The sequence below is a fragment of the Dendrobates tinctorius genome, unplaced genomic scaffold (assembly GCF_039654945.1).
Source record: "Dendrobates tinctorius isolate UK_male_01 unplaced genomic scaffold, ASM3965494v1 ptg000070l, whole genome shotgun sequence".
Taxonomy (NCBI): Eukaryota; Metazoa; Chordata; class Amphibia; order Anura; family Dendrobatidae; genus Dendrobates; species Dendrobates tinctorius.
The window spans coordinates 30907330-30922866 of record NW_027361738.1 but is presented as its reverse complement, the minus strand read 5'-3'; the positions used below and the strand labels follow the sequence as shown (position 1 = coordinate 30922866).

General features: G+C 46.3%; 1 long non-coding RNA gene across 1 annotated transcript in view; it reads left to right on the top strand.

The window, feature by feature from the left end:
* The first annotated feature begins 211 nt into the window (after positions 1-211).
* The window catches only part of LOC141095930 (uncharacterized), a 73893-nt gene continuing 58567 nt past the window's right edge, over positions 212-15537 (top strand). The window contains exon 1 of the long non-coding RNA XR_012233510.1: positions 212-518. This is a non-coding gene — a long non-coding RNA (uncharacterized lncRNA). The remainder of the gene's footprint in view (positions 519-15537) is intronic.

Genomic DNA, 15537 nt, shown 5'->3' with positions numbered 1-15537 from the left:
CTTTTGACCTTGTGGCAGATCCTCTCTAAGAGAGCAATCATACATCTGTGTGAAATGTCCTTGTGCTGCCCAATATTGTATCAGACGGAAAACAGACCCATTCAGGAGAATTAATCTATTCACATGAAAGGGGCTGACATTGCTATGGACAGCAGAGACACGCTGTCCCTTTAAGAGACAGCACCCCCTTGGCTGATGCGATGGTACAATCGATTCTACCCTTCAAAAGACTGCTTTAGTTTGCTCTTCCAGCTATGGAGAGGGGCGGGGCTGTTTTCCCAGTGAGTGTTTGGAGCTGGGAGTCTGCAGAAGACTGACCTGAGGAGAAAAACATGCCGCTTAGAACTGACTAAACCTGTGGGGTTAACGAAGGTGGTTTTCACCGTTTCTAGGAACAGGTTCAGAATCATCACACAAAGACAAGACCACGTTGCACAGAGCTTCCAGGGAGGACATCGCATCATCTTGCAGAGAACTGCAGGGGGTCCCCAGGAAGGAACTGAGACACCAACTTTACCGTGAGTGTTAACCCCATGTGAGCACATGTTTAGGGCTTAGGATAGGCTGCAATAGACAGAGCGCAGTAGCCATGCGGCCGAAGTAGCAACGGCCAGTCAGGCTATAGTTAGAGTAGCAGCATACTGTACTTTATTGCATTGTTTGCCTTTTGAAAGAATACACTGATCTGTAATAGTTGATGCAACGTGCCATTTGTACGGCCCAGCTAGAGAATATCACTTTTGTAAATTGTTTTACGTCATTGCATACCTCTGTTTACACTTTCCTAACACTGCATTCCTTGCCTGTAAATAAATTAACCCTTTGTTGTTTGCACCTCATCTTGTGTACCGTAGTCTCAGTGCATTGTGGTGGTCCCCCGGCCATCACTTCACACACATCTGCTAAAAAAATGGATCAAGGTGTGAGATCCATTAAACTCATAGCCGATTCCGACCAAGTTATCAGGATCGGAATAGGACACACTCAAGGGCTCTGGGTGTTGTATGATAAAAAAAAATCGGTCTGCAAACACTTTCATCAGGATTTGTGAATGCAGCCTTAATCCCTCCCCAACATTGGACATACTAAGTACATCTTGGTTGGTTGGCACTTACCGACCTTAGACGTACTGACTACATCCTGGTGATTTTGCGCTTACAGAGGCTGTGCGCGTGTGATTACCCTGCACTCAGTGCAGGAGCTGTGCCTGCACTGCACCCGACACTTTAACCCCCTAAATAGTGCCCTCTGATCAGCGCCCATGCCACGTCATCATGATAACATTCAGATCACCAGGCAACGGCAAGCTTCTTAGACCATGCGCAGAGCACAGTCTCAGGGACTTGTCAGTGCAGCCCTGAGAGTTATAATCCATTGCAGTGCTTGTGCATTGCAATGGCTTATAGCTGTAATCAGGCTGCTGAAAGTTAAAGTCATATAGTGGCACAAAGTAAAAAAAGTAAAAAAAAAAAAAATTTAAATATTTAAAAAAAAAAATAAGAACATAATTAAAAAATAAGACATATTGTACTGATAAATTTTTATTTTTATGTAAAAAAATAAAAATAAACAAAAAGTACACGTTTAGTATCGCCACATCCGTGACTACCTGCCCCATTAAACGGTCCCACTAGTTAATCTCTTCAGTGAACACCGTAGGAAAAAAAAAACGGGAGAAAGAAACATGCTTTTTCATCACACCGCTGAACAAAATGTGGAATAAAACACGTTCAAAAAGAGGAATGTCATTTTGTCCCGCAAAAAGCAAGCCGCCATACAGCTCCATCAGTGGAAAAATAAAAAGTTATAGCTCTCAGAATACAGTGATTCAAAAATAATTCATTTTTTCTACAAAACAGTTTTTACTGTGTAAAAGTGTCAAAACATAAAAAAACTGTATAAATGTGGAATCACTTTATTCGTACTGACCTGAACAATAAAGCTGCCTTATTAAGTTTACCACACGCGTAATGGCATAAGAAAACAGAAAGCAATTCCTGAATTGATGGGCTTTGTTCATACTGTCTCCCAAAAATCAGCGATCAAAAAGTAGAGGGGAACCCCATGCCACTTTTTTTTTAAATGATGTATTTACAATGCAGGAGCGGCTGATGAATACTTCCATCCGCCGCTCCTGCTCTCACTGTTATTAGTGACAACAGGTGGTGGATGATGGGATCAGTAGTCCCATCAGCTGACACAAGTGACTGGAGGTAAACTTTGTACCTCCAATCACAGCTGAGCACTCACACTGTCTTTTGACAGCGTGGAAACAGCAGCTCTCTGACCAGCGGGTACAATTTCACCGCTGATCAGAAGTGGTGTTTGCTGCTCTGTCATGCACATGCCAGCGTGGCAAACACTGGATGTTCGGGCCCCCCCATTCACGTGAGTAGGATACGGGTTCAGGTTCGGGTCTGGGTACAGAACTTTTTGTAACTGTTCGACCGAACCCGAACATCCAAGGGTCCGCCCATCTCTACACAGCAGCAGTCAACCAGGCATGAGGTATCAGGGTCTGGGCCAACATTTACAGCTTTGAATTGAACTTCAAATTAAGATGAGGTGGGTGAGGCATCGGTGTAGTCCTGCTGTGCTGGGAGCCCTGATACCACATGCAACAGCTCAACCTGCTTTTATGCTCAGCCACACTCAGAAGGCACAAATATCATGTTCGTACACTATTATTCTCAGACAAATGTAAGACAGTATCTCGGGCAGTTGACACAAAAGAAGTGGAGGGCTGCCAGTCTTGGAGGCCCACTGCTACAGGCAACAGACATGAAGGAGAATTTGATGGAGATGAGTAACGGTGATGGGCTCCACGGTACTGCGATACAGCAAACCTTTCTTCACAAGAACTGTTTTCGCTGTCTCCACAGACAAAGTAATTGAGGGTCAGCATCACCTCTGAGAATTCTCCCGGGAGTTTTTACCGTGATTAGTAATTCCAAAATTTCTGCAATCAGTCGACTTTCCGTCTGTACTTGTATCCATCTCGTTTCCTCTTGCGGAGAATCTGGACTGTCTTACTGAGACTGAAATATATATGAAGATTGAAAAAATACCCCAACAGTGTATAGTGGTGTATGCTTCGAATGCATAACCCTTTTTCTACTTTTTAGATTGTAGTCTAATCCATACTGAGGCTGTGAGTGTCTTTGTCGGACTCCGGAAATATACACGCAGATTTTTAATGTTTAATTTTTAATGTTTAAACTATGCTATATATACCTGTTATCTGGTGATACTGTACCCTTTCTCAACTTTGTACAATCACGTCAAATCCATACTGGGCCTGAGACCCTCTAAGTCTGCCTCCTGATATATAGACATAGGTTTTTCATGTGTAAACTATGCTACATATATACCTCTTAGGCTGGTTTCACATTCGCGCTTTTTAAGCGCACGCACAGCCGGGGGTAGCTCCGCCCCCGAGCCGGCTCTCTGCCCGGCGTGCCCGCCCCTTCCTTGTAGCGCCGCCTCCTAGCGCACAGCGGCGCCTGCGATCGGCGCACCCTATCTTTAGCATAGGGTGCGCAGATCGCGCGCAGGCCATGCGCTAGTTGCGCTTTGACCTGCGCTGCGCACTTTTGACGGTGGGCCGTGCGCGCCAAAATCAAACTTTTCGGATTTTGGCGCGCACGGCGCACCGTCAAAAGTGCGCAGCGCAGGTCAAAGCGCAACTAGCGCACGGCCTGCGCACGATCTGCGCACCCTATGCTAAAGATAGGGTGCGCCGATCGCAGGCACCGCTGTGCGCTAGGAGGCGGCGCTACAAGGAAGGGGCGGGCACGCCGGGCAGAGAGCCGGCTCGGGGGCGGAGCTACCCCCGGCCGTGCGTGCGCTTAAAAAGCGCGAATGTGAAACCAGCCTTATCCGGTGATACTGTACCCTTTCTCAACTTTCTACAATCTTGTCGAATCCATACTGGGCCTGGGAACGTCTGAGTCTGCCTCCTGATTAGAGATGAGTGGTGTTCGAGTCAACCTGTTCGCCAAGTTAAAATTCCAGCTGTTTTGGGCGGTGTTCGAGCCGTTCGTCGAACTCGAACACTTTGCTTAAAATTCGGCTGTTCGAGGTTCCGTTCGAGAACGATTCGTTGACCAAAAGCGTAACTTCATTTTCACATTAATAATGGTTTTCAATGTTAATACACTGTTTCATGGCATAGTAGCGGTGTGTGGTAGCAAGCGGTGTAGTACACCTGTCAAGGAGCTACACCTTGTGTGTTTCTAATTATATTTTTCCGCATCTTGACCAGAAAATCTTTTTGGGCCTTGTAGCACTGTCTGCTACTCAGCAGAGGAGCCCACCAGTGAACCTAGCTATGCCACCTGTTTATGAAAGAACCAGTTTTTGACTGCATTTAGCACAGTTAATACTTTGGGCCTAGTAACTGTGTCTGCTACTCATCAGAGGAGCCCACCCGAGAACCAAGCTGTGCCGCCTGTTTATGTAAGAACCATTTTTTAACTCCATTTAGCACAGTGAATACTTTGGGACTAGTACCGGTGTCTACTGCTCAGCAGAGGAGCCCACCTGTGAACCTAGCTATGCCGCCTGTTTAGGTAAGCACTGTCTGCTACTCAGCAGAGTTGCCCACCCGTGAACCAAGCTATGCCGCCTGTTTATGTAAGAACTGCGTGCTACTCAGCATAGGAGCCCAGCTGTTAAGCAAGCTGGGCTCCACAGTACCTGTGGTTTGGACACTTAATTTTTTCATTTTTTCTGGAATGCCGGTTAGGCCTAATTCCGGCATTCCGGTTGACCTGCACTTACTGGGAAATCCTCGTTCGCGGGGAAGAATTGGAATCCCAGATCCCCATCACTAACGGGGTTCAGCGGGTTATCTGGACCTTTCAGTGTAGCGCGCATGCAGCCCCAGACATGTAAGGGCATGACAGACCTGTTATTGATCGATCTCGTGTGCCAGAGCCTCGCGTGTCCCTCTAGTAAGCTTCAATATATGAGAGGCTGAGGAAATGAGAAAGCGCAATAGGGTCTTATCCGGGTGGTGTTAGGGATAAAATGATAAGAAATTTACTCACCTTTTCCAGGGGAGATAAAAGCGCATAAATCGACTGTCAGCTGCTGCACGCCCGAAGGTCCACTCCGTGACCGCCAATGTGAATCCTTATGGATAAGATATTTTTCGGACTTACTGTGCGCTGCTTGACAAAGTTCAGTAGTACAAGATGATAGGTTTTAACTGTTTAATTTCCAACGCGTTTCGAAGTTTCTATTACTACTTCCTCAGGGGATGACATGAAGTGAACAGATACAGCCATCTCCAGTTATATACATACAATATTTGAAATTGGGCGCCAAAAGCACATGTGATAGTGGGACAAATGTCAGAGTTCAAGGGTTAAAACAGCGCAGAGTGTATAAATCCATTTGTAATCAGATTAAATGCTTTTTCTTATTTTTCTTATTGCAGGAAAGACATTATATTAAATGGAAGAGGAGAAAAAGGAAACCTGAAGAAAAAAAAGAAATGAAAAAGGGGGAGTACCGAACCGGTGGAAAAAGAGAAAAAAAACTCAAAGTCGGGAGTCAAAACCACTATACTGGAGGAAGAAACGCTTGGAAAGGAACTATTTATGTATATATAAAGAATTAAAAAATGTTTATTGAAATAAAAGGAATTTAAAAATGTGTATATATATACATGTGTATAAAAATTGTATGTGTGAAATTAAAAACTGTGAGATTAAAAATATGAGAATAAAAAATAAATGAATTGTCAAAAATAAATTATGGTGGAGATTCTGAACAGATATCTAAAAGGATCTATTAGTACCATGTATCAGGAAGGGACCTACAATACTTTTATTTCAATAAACAATTTTTAATTCTTTATATATACATAAATAGTTCCTCCAGTATAGTGGTTTTGACTCCCGACTTTTTTTTTCTTTTTTTCTCTTTTTCCACCGGTTCGGTACTCCCCCTTTTTCATTTCTTTTTTTCTTTTTTTCATTTTTTCTTCAGGTTTCCTTTTTCTCCTCTTCCATTTAATATAATGTCTTTCCTGCAATAAGAAAAAGCATTTAATCTGATTACAAATGGATTTATACACTCTGCGCTGTTTTAACCCTTGAACTCTGACATTTGTCCCACTATCACATGTGCTTTTGGCGCCCAATTTCAAATATTGTATGTATATAACTGGAGATGGCTGTATCTGTTCACTTCATGTCATCCCCTGAGGAAGAAGTAATAGAAACTTCGAAACGCGTTGGGAATTAAACAGTTAAAACCTATCATCTTGTACTACTGAACTTTGTCAAGCAGCGCACAGTAAGTCCAAAAAATATCTTATCCATAAGGATTCCCTCTAGTAAGCTTGACGCGTACCGCGGGGGCATGCCGGAGTCTCTTTTGATAACGGAATTAAGCTGACAAATCGCTAGCACAACTAAAAATGGACATCCACCACCACCCACAGAATTGACAAAGCTTGCAATCTGTAGCTGGCATGGTTAAGGTTTCCCGGGTGGAGTCGAATTAAGCCGCAGGCTCCACTCCTGGTGGTGCCCTTCTGGACATTCCTTTAAGGTTCAGCTATGCAACCATACTGCCCCCAGAAACCAAACACTTTGCCTTCATGGACGATGTTCGGAGGTTCGTGGGAATAATGCCGCCCGATCGGCAATTGGCCTAATTTATGGTGGGAAGTCCGACGGTATATGATCATCTTCGATTTCAGATTTTTACTGGTTTTTGGTATTTTTGGGTGGTTTCACATTAGCGCTTTTTAAGCGCACGCACGGCCGGGGGTAGCTCCGCCCCCGAGCCGGCTCTCTGCCCGGCGTGCCCGCCCCTTGCATGTAGCGCCGCCTCCTAGCGCACAGCGGTGCCTGCGATCGGCGCACCCTATCTTTAGCATGGGGTGCGCAGATCGTGCGCAGGCCGTGCGCTAGTTGCGCTTTGACCTGCGCTGCGCACTTTTGACGGTGCGCCGTGCGCGCCAAAATCCGAAAAGTTTGATTTTGGCGTGCATGGCGCACCGTCAAAAGTGCGCAGTGCAGGTCAAAGCGCAACTAGCGCACGGCCTGCGCACGATCTGCGCACCCTATGCTAAAGATAGGGTGCGCCGATCGCAGGCGCCGCTGTGCGCTAGGAGGCGGCGCTACAAGCAAGGGGCGGGCACGCCGGGCAGAGAGCCGGCTCGGGAGCGGAGCTACCCCCGGCCGTGCGTGCGCTTAAAAAGCGCTAATGTGAAACCACCCTTACCTTTTTATTCCAGCCTTCCTTGACTTCATAAGGGCATGACATGCCTATATCTGTCTCTTCCTCCTCCTTTTACTCCTCCACCTCTTTTCTATATGTAGTTGCCGTTTTCCATATGTTATTTTTGTATTCTGAGCATTTTGTCTGCTTTGGGACACCTTTTAAGGTGTTTTGTAATTGTTTTCTATGTGTTTGTATGTGTTTGTGTTTGCCTGCCATTGTTTTCAATGGTGTTCGACGTTGTTTGTCGAACGTTCGACAAACATTCGACGAATTTGCCTCGTGTTAGACGAACCAAAACGAACTGGAACACTAGCGGGGTGGCTCAACACTACTCCTGAATATATAGACGTACATTTGTAATGTTTAAACTATGCTATATATACCTGATATCTGATGATACTGTACTGTTATGATGAATCACCGAAGGAGGAAGAAACAAAATACCAGCTAAGTCCAGAAAAACCAGAGAGGTTGGCAGCTATCGGATTGCAGACCCCTGAACCTATCCACAACAACTAGCAGTAGCCGTGGGGGGTTCCTACGGTGCCCTAGACCCCTCGATCACAGCCCGAGAACTATATAGCCTAAAGACAGAAAGGGGAAAAACTAAACTGCCCCAGAGCAGACCCCAACGCAAAAGGCAGCCCCCAACATATAATGACGGTGAAGCAAGATGAAAACACTAACACAGATAGAAAGATAAGTTGAGCAAATGATGGGGTCCAAGCTAACTACATAGAACAGGATAGGAAAGCTGCTGTCTGCCATCCGCAAAAACCCTATCAAAATGAGCCAACCGACTGATAGGAAAAACAGGCCCTGAAGTCGCTAGGCTTCAAAAGATTATATCAGCACTCAGGTATATTCTGAAGACAGAGCAAAATATCAACAGATCAGAGACAAAAATGGAGTTCAGCTCACCCCCGGCCGGGGATGGCAGAACTCCCAAAAAACAAGGCAAAACAAAAAACAAAACTGAAGAGTACAAAGAAGAGCAGAAAACTTAGCTTTGAGATGCAGGAATCAGACTGGTCTCCAAGAATCCAGCAGGAAAATCACCAGCCAGGAAGAAGGGTGTCGGCAGCCTTATATCCAGTCCTCAATTCCAGCCACCCAGTCATCATCTAGCTGCCCATGTGTTTGGTAATCAGCCTCACTACCTTCCTTCACGAGAGGAGGGAGTTCATCAGACCTCAATGGTGAAGGGAAAAATGAACTCACAACACTGTACCCTTTCTGCCAGGAAGTCCTCCTCCACCCATCACTCTAAGTGTATCATTGATACCTGGAACATTGTCCCACATGTGTGATTATTTCTTGCGGATCTTCTTGTTATATTGTGGTGTGATCCATCCTGAGCGTGTGACAGTCTGTGGGTTACTCCTGCAATTTAGATGTACATTTAAAAATTACCCCAACACTAGTGTATACAGTTCTACGCTTGTGATACATTACCCATTTACTGCTTTTTATATTCTGGTTTAATCCAAACTGACCAAGTGATAGTTATTTTCTTACTGTGGCAATAAATACTGATATTAACAACAATGACCCCTACACTGTGTACAGCTGTACTCTTCAGATCGATTACCGTTTTACGGCTTTTTATATTGCGTTGTAATCCATACTGAGCCTGAGAACGTCTGTGTCTGCCTCCTGAAATATCTACGGAGATTTAGAATGTTTAAACTATACTATATATACCTGCTATCTGATGATACTGTACACTTTTTCTACTTTTTATATTCTTGTCTAATCCATACTGAGCCTGTGAGGGTCTCTGTGTGACTGATGGTATATATATGGAGATTGACAATCATCCTTTGACTGTATAGAGCTGTACGCTTTTGATACAGTACCATATATCTGATGTTATTTTGGGTTCATTTTCTGCAACATTTTGAAGTTTGGTGGAAGAGGCCGCGGACTTGGGCATGGGGGGGCCAGCTGGTGTTGATGGTGGTGGTGCATCTGCTGGTAGTGGCAAAAGCACAATAGCAGCTAAGGCAGGAGGTGTTGAGCCTGCGTCATGGTCTGGCTCCGGAACACCTGGAAGGCTACCTTTTCTGGGAGTAAGTTAACCGCTTTTAAAGCCGGAGCATCAGGAACTGGTTTTGACTTACATTGCCAAAACAGACTCCAGCAAATATGCCCTCCTCTTCTGAAGTTTCAAAAAATGCAAGCACTGAGTCGTCAAGTGCTGGCTCCTGGTCAGGAAGAACCCCTTTCCTTGTGTCCTTCACCCCCACCAAAAGTGAATGATGTAGCAGGCCACACTTCACATTAGTCCATGTAGCTCTTTCTATCATACCATGCCTGGGTTATCAAGTCAAATCGTGAATTCCCTAGTCCAAGATGAATCTGACATGGAGTGTGGGTTGCCAGTCAGGGCAGTGGGGTTAATCGGTACCGGGCCGTTGTCTCAGAGGGATGTGTCACATTGGTGGTGATGATGACCCGTTCCGTGGCCCTGGGCGTCCATGCAAAGGGGTGAATAACGTTTTTAGGTGAATGATATGTGACGCCACCTGTGGTTTCTGATCAGATTGACCAGCGCTGCAGTGTCGCTTCTCTGGGACAGATGTTGTGGTGCAGCTAAGATTTAGAAGCCCTGCACAGGTAGGGCCGTAGTTGCAGGGCAGATGAAAGAGTTGGTTGATGGTGTGCAGCGCAGGATGTAGCAGAGCCATGTGCCAGGCGCAGGAGAAAGATGACAGACACAGTCGTGCAGTTCCTTTACCTGTACTTGGTAAGTGCCATCCAGGACCCAGAGTACAGATGGAGAAGGAGTTGGTCAGCCTGGAAGCAAATTTGGAATTCTCTCTCTGCAGATAGGTAGTGTGGTCTCCATTCTAGCGCTTATCTGAGGTACTCGCAGTACTGAGTTCACTGATGTTCCCCCTGTTGACTCTCTTTTGGAACTTTCTCATATGGCAGGCAGCCATAGCCTTTTCCCTCTGGCTCACACACGTCGCTGCTGGGGTCTCCGAGCCTTAGTTGGGAACAGAGCATTTATAGCTGCTACTTCCTCCGGTTTGTGCTGCAGGACCGTCAGTGTCCCTACAAACTTGGAGACCGGAATCCCGACCATGCGCTCCAGCTAGGAGTGAGCCTTAACACACACTTCCCCTTCCCTTCACAGACTGCCCTAACTTACCTAAACCCGACCACAGAGAGCAGCTCCTCAGCAGTCAGGTTCAAAGGTCTCCCTGCTGGCCTGGAGTGGGAACTGTGTTGTGTGTTGGTTTAACTGCTAGAGAGATCCTTTGTTGCTCACAAGCATGACATCACACTCCCTAGGAGGAAGGTAATGCCACTGTGGCGGCCGTACGCCTGGGGGCGCCACAAGTGCACTGATGCCCAGACACTGCTAGATGATTCTGCTGGTACATTGGCCCAGACCACTACATTCCCCTCGCACTCTCCACAGCCAGAATCTGACCCTGATGAAACTCAGGTTCCCCTTCCCGCATACTATACCACCTTACACAGTGACAAAGAGGAGGGTGCAGATGAAAGTGCAGGTTCCTTGAGCAGGTGGGGGGGCATACTCATGAGCGACGGCACTGGCACAGGGCCCCTCATAGTACACAAAAGTGTCTCTGTCGGTGGGAGGGGGAGGGCCCACCCGCCATCAGACACACCGCCATACTATGAGGGGCCCTGTGCCAGTGCCGTCGCCAGCAAGTGGGCCCCCTGCTTGCTCAGGATCACAGCACTTGCAAAGCTGAAATACTTACCTCTCCCTGCTCCACCGCCGTGACATCTTCCGCGTTTCCTGACAGTGACATTCTGGTCAGAGAGCGCGATGACATCACGTTTGTACGCCCTCTGCCTAAACAGTCCAAGTGCAGTAAGATGGAAGATGGGGACGACAAGGATTCCAGACTAGTACAGGGATTCCCTAGTGAGGAGACTTATTTAATTGTTTTCAATGTTGGGACAGCTATTTTTGGAGAGCACTATACTCTGGAGAATGATATATGAGGCCCACCATACACTGGAGCATTCCAAAGGTGGACATCAGACACTGGAGCAGCATTTACAGGGCCCATTATGCACTAGAGCATTAGAAATGGGGCCCATTATATATGGAGCATTATTTGGGCCCATAGCACAGTGGAGCTTCATCCATGGGGACCAACATATACTGTAGCATTATGTGGAGCTCGTCATATACTTTTTCAAACATTATATGGGACCAATGATTCTGTATGGAGAAATATATGGGCCTCATTACTCTGTATAGTGCACTATGCGATGGCCATAATACTGTATGGAGTAATATACTGTCCGTTTTAGGAGCTATTGGAGAATTTAAAATGGATATCAGTCAAGAGATGTAAGAAGTAAAGTATTTTTCATTGTACTATACCGCTACTTCTCTGCCGTATCAGAGGATCATGAATTGTGGCATGTGTTAAAAGAGCCCAGTAACACTATTTGGCCCAGGGCCCACGAAAATCTGAAGCCAGCCCTACCCCCCGACAACTTTAGCCAAATAACCCCCAGTTTTCAATGCCTAACTATTTTTATGAAGTAAATTAAGGTTGACAAACTTAAGTAATAAGAATTGATGTTTTTGGCACTAAAATGGGCACTGTAGGTGTGTTTCCTGTCCTCCACTCCCTGCCGACCTTGGCTCCCCATTGACTTGCATTGGGTTTCGTGTTTCAGTCGGCCTTCGACTTTTCACGATAATCGGCCGATTTTGTTCGACCCGACTTTTGAGAAAGTCGGGTTTCATGAAACCCAACTCGACCCGAAAAAAGGCAAAGTCGCTCATCTCTAGGAGCGACATCTTTTCTATGACAGCCAATTTAGCACATGGACACCCAACCTGGAGTGTACACATTTCCAAAAATTAGTTGGAAACACCAACAAAGTGGCATCAGTTTCACCACAATAGAAATAGTATAATGGGGAGCGACATCTTTTCCATGACAGCCAACCTAGCAGATGGACACCCAACCTGGGGTGTACACATTTCCAAAAATTATTTGGAGACACCAACAAAGTGTCATAAATTTCATGAGAGTAGAAATAGTATAATAGAGACTGACATATCTTCCACTACAGCCAACCCAGCAGTGCTAAAGACGCGTTCTGAGAGGATGCTGGCTGCTGGGCATGATAAAACCTCCAATGCATGAAATGCGAGCTCAGGCAACTCATCCATTTTTTAAAAAACAGTGTGAAAGGGTCCAAACCATCCCTGATGGTATTGATATTCAGTTCTAGATACTCCTGCACCATCCTCTCCATTCGTTCACCAATGGACTCCAATGTCTGACTTGGACTCTATTGTGCTGGTGCATGAGCTGGTCTAAAAAATGTGTCAAAGGACTCACAAAAATTGCTTCAGCCACTTACACTACTGCTGCTACTGCTAATGTTTTGGGGTTGACAAATTGACATGCTGCAGGTTGGAAGTCTAGAGCTGCGATACACACTGTGTGCTTTCTTGGTTAAAGCCTCTCTTAAGATTGTGTGAAAGCGTGTTTTGAAAACCCAGCATTCGTGGGTCCAGGGCGGGAAGCAGCTGGTAAAATTTACTCTTATAACATGGATCTAACAGAGTAGCAACCCAGTAGTCAGCAATATTATGAATCATAACTATACAGGCATCATGTTGCAGATAGTGCACCAAGAAGGCACTCATATGTCGGGCTCTTCCATGAGATCCAAGCCCATGGAGTGTTGGTGACTGGGTAACACTGATGCTTGTTTCTTCTGTCCCCTCCTGCCAACCAAGAACAACAGAGATGAGATGATTTTCCTCTTCATCTCCTGACAGTTGCTCGCCCATCACCTTTTCCTCCTCCATTTGTTCCTCGGCTCTTGCACCTTCATTAGTCATTTGTCTGGTATCACCAGCCCTACTCGATCACAGTAATCCACCCTCCTTTGGCACCCACCTGTGTGACAACAGTCTGGAACTTTGAGACAATGTTATTCCATCTGCATCCTCCTCTGCTTCCTCCACTTCCTCTGGGACCACCACCTCCTTCCACAAGCTATTCAAAATCTGCTCCAGCATGTAGATGACCGGAATAGTGATTCTGATGATGGAATTGTCAGTGCTAACTATCTTAATAGCCATTTCGAAACTGTGCAGAAGGGTGCATAGGTCGTTAATCTGTGCCCACTCCTTAAACGTGATATGCACCACACCTGTACTGCATTGACCCAGGCTATATGACATGACATTCTGCATCAAGGCTCATTGCTGCTGCCATAGTAACTGCATCATGTGTAGAGTGGAATTCCACAGTGTCTGCACATTGCATATCAATCTGTTAACTGGCATGGACAAAGATGCCTATCAATGCAAATCGATGACTTGAGGGGTGCGAACAGCAGATATGAGCACACAGCTTCTGTGCTTTCTGCAGCAGCTTACACAGGCCAGGATAGTGGTAGAGAAAATTCTGTACCACCAAATTGAGGACGTGAGCCATGCAAGGCACGTGTGTGGGCTTGCTTCAGCACAGAGTCACCATCAGGTTTGCACCATTATCGGACACGGCCTTCCTTGAATGCAGGTTGAGCTGAGACAGCCATTGATGAAACTTGGCCTGGAGAGCTGTCCACAACTCTTCACCTGTATGACTGCAATCTCAAGGTATATTAATTTTATCACTGCCTAATTTCGGAGAATCCTGGCTACGCAGTACAGAGGTGGTGGGGATTCGCTCTGCACTGTTGGAACTCGTATCTCATTAAGGCGGAGGTTGAGGGTGCAGATGGAGGCCCTAGAGGAGGTGGAGAAGGCAGAAGCAGTGGAGGAAATGTGAAATACAGAGGTTTATCTGGAAAGCCTTGGGGATTCCAAGACTTGTGAAGCAGCACCTTCCTCACCTGCATCCACAGCCACCAGAGTCACCCAGTGCCCAATCAGTAAGATGTGATACCCTTGGCCATGCTTACTCATCCAAGTGTCTATAGTGAAATGGCCCTGGCAGACATAGACTTAGGGAACGGGTGATGTTGTCTGCAACATGCTGGTGTAGTGCAGGCACAGCTTTCTTAGAGATGTAATGGGGACTGGGCAACTTTTACAGGGGGGCTACGACAGCCATCAGATTTCGGAAACCATCTGTATCTACCAGTCGGAAAGGCAGAATTTCCATGGCCAACAGATTGGAGATGGTGGAGTTCAACCTCTTAGCTTTGTCGTGTAGGAAGAAACAATCTTTTACGTGACCTCAACTGTGGGACCGTGGGCTGGCTGCAGTGCTGAGAGGGGGCGGAGTATGGTTAACCGGACAAACTGCTGGACTGTGAGGGAGGTGCAGGTGGAGATGTTACAGTGGATTGATAAAGTTGTGGTGTTCTCGTTCCCTGAGATCAGTCAAAAACAGCAGGCATATTCGCTTCCATTACAGCTGATGGGCTCTCACTCAACCAGACTGGAGGAGGTAAAGAACCCGAGGTTCTGCGGTTGGAGACCTGAGTCGCCATACTTGTCACAGTAACAGAGAAGGAGGAAGAAGCAGCAGATGCAATTGACACAGGCGGCTGATGGTTGTTGAAGTCCACATTTTAGCGCAGTCAGATTTCCAGAGTGACGCATGTTGATTGTGCATGTGAAAGTTCATGAATGTAGTAGTCAAATTATTGCACTTTTTCCCTCTATTCAGTTTTTTTTGCAAAGGTGGCAGTTAACGTAAGTTGGCTCATCTTTTGCAGTGTCAAAAATGGCCCAGGCTAGGAAACCCTTGCCACCCCTGTGAGCTGAAGACCCGCGAATGCTGCTGGCCACAGGCACAGTTGTGGCTGAGGATGCAATGCTCGTTGTGGCTGCATCAGTATTTGTCTGCATTGTAAAGCGCAACTTAACCTCCTCATCTTCCTCCTCCTCCACCTCCTCACATGGCCTACTCAGCTGCATGACTCTGTGCTCACACCAATTGGGATCTACCACCTTATCATCATCCTCTGTGTTATCACATTCATCGCCCTGAGAGTGACCCTTCTCCTTTTCCTGCCCTGACAGCACAGTACAGTCCGCGTGAGCCTCAGATATCTGAGTCTCATCAGGATCACCTTCCCTCGGAGAGTTAACTTCTGGTGATGAGGGTCAGGATGCTGTGTGGACCCTACTTTGTCCTGCTCTGGATCCAAGCTAAAATAATTTTGGGCATCGTGTAGATGATTTCCTCCTCTTGACTCTGTCAAGTGTTGGCGTACACTTCTGAAGCCCATAGCATAGAATGTGTGAACAGCTATGCAAACTCACCCATCTGTGATTCCCTACAGTCAGTTGGGAGATTGGAGAGTTGTGACGTGGGA